Source organism: Strix aluco, chromosome 1 (genome assembly GCF_031877795.1).
Source record: "Strix aluco isolate bStrAlu1 chromosome 1, bStrAlu1.hap1, whole genome shotgun sequence".
NCBI classification, from domain to species: Eukaryota; Metazoa; Chordata; class Aves; order Strigiformes; family Strigidae; genus Strix; species Strix aluco.
The window spans coordinates 93,813,582-93,815,374 of NC_133931.1; positions in this window are offsets into that span (position 1 = coordinate 93,813,582).

Consider the following 1,793-nt stretch of genomic DNA (forward strand, 5'->3'; position numbering starts at 1 on the left):
AAGCTTAGGGCTATTTTATCTTTAATGAGTGATAGGGTTACATCTTAGTACATATTCACAACGCATATGCATTTGTAGTTGTGCAAACATTTTTACCTCATACCTTAGCCCTTTATCACATTATATTAATTGAGGAATATCTTTACTCTTCAGCACTGGCTTTACCAACCACATTTTTAACCATAAGCTTTACACCAAGGCTTTATTCTGCCTTGATGGCAAAACATTCTCTTCTGACTGCAGATTTTTCATAATTACCTATGTTTAAGCTGCTACACTACAGGCCCATCCTCTGGATCCAACATCCCTTCCACAACTAAAGTGTGCAGAATTACTATATTAACCCATGTGCTGTTGTAAGCAATGGTCTCTTTATAAACATTGCCACGACATGCTAGCAGACAGAATGGAAACTGAAGCACAGTTGGAAAAGTTGAGCATTCTGCTACATCAAAAGACAAAATTTAATAGAATGGTGTCTTGACAATGAGTTTAGACCATCTTCTTGCAGGATGTTACTAGTCTATAATTAGAGCTGGTTGGAAAGAAAAAAAATATAAAAAATTCTCTCTGTTCCTTTTCAGTCATGTGTTCAAACTAGGATTTTTTTTTTGATCAACATTAAGGTATCTGTACATATGAAACAACCATATGCATAATTCATACTCTGAACCTCTCCCAGTTGTAGAGACCTGATCCACATGAGAAAGTTGCAGTGATTTAACCAAAGAAGGATTTTTAAATTGGCTCTGTGGACAAAGTAATACACATGGTCATTTGCATTCCTTTGATTTATCAAATAAACATACTTCAGCTAAGAGAAATAAATCATATGACATCATCTCTGGAAAACACTTGATCAAAATGGCTTTTGAAAAATCCAAATTAAATGGGTGCAACTTGCGTTTGTAGATTAATTCCTTTGCATTAGACTCCCCCTTCCCTGAAGACTTTACTGTGCATGCAGCTTACCTGGTTTTCATATGAGGAATGTGGTTGTACATTTTAAAAATTAGCAATACTTCTCTCTTTTTTAATCCATATATTTTAAAGTGCTTTAAAAGGATAAGTAGTTATCATGTGGTTAAAAATTAATAGGAAAATTCAAATGAATCAGGGGAAAATATTGCATCAAACGCCAATGACACTTGGTGCTTTTCGAAATATTACTCAAGGAAAAATCAGAGATAGGGAGACGAAGTAGAATTACCCAAAGCAACATAGTAGGCTGACACCAGGGCCAGGAATTGAAATCAAATATTCCAATTCCCAGGCCAATGCACATGTTTACCAGATGTTATTTCCACCCCATCACAGTTATCTAAAAGCACTTACAGAAGAGTTAAAACTAACAAGAGTGAAACAAATAGACAAACAAAAAACCTTCTCAATTCTAATTCAAGGGGTTGCTCAGAAAGCCTTTGCATGAGTGAGAACATATCCCTTTCTATTCCAGAAATCTAACATATAGGAATCCGCTTTATCTTCAAAAAGAATAACTATCAGATTCGATTTCACTTATGGTCTTGAAAATGCAGAATTCCTCCACTAAACTTAGTAGCATTAAACCACATACACCTAACACAAGATCAACAGTTAGGCAGAGAGGTTTCACATGGGTATACACCATATCTACAGTATGGGCAGTGCATGGAGCTCAGAAAGAATTGCTGAAACTCAGCATGTTTCCAAAACTACTAGAAAAAGAAAGAGGATCTGGCATGTCTGGGAAAGCATCCTCAAAAGAAAGGAAAAAAAAAAAAAAAGAAAGCCACTGTTTTAAGCTGCAAAAG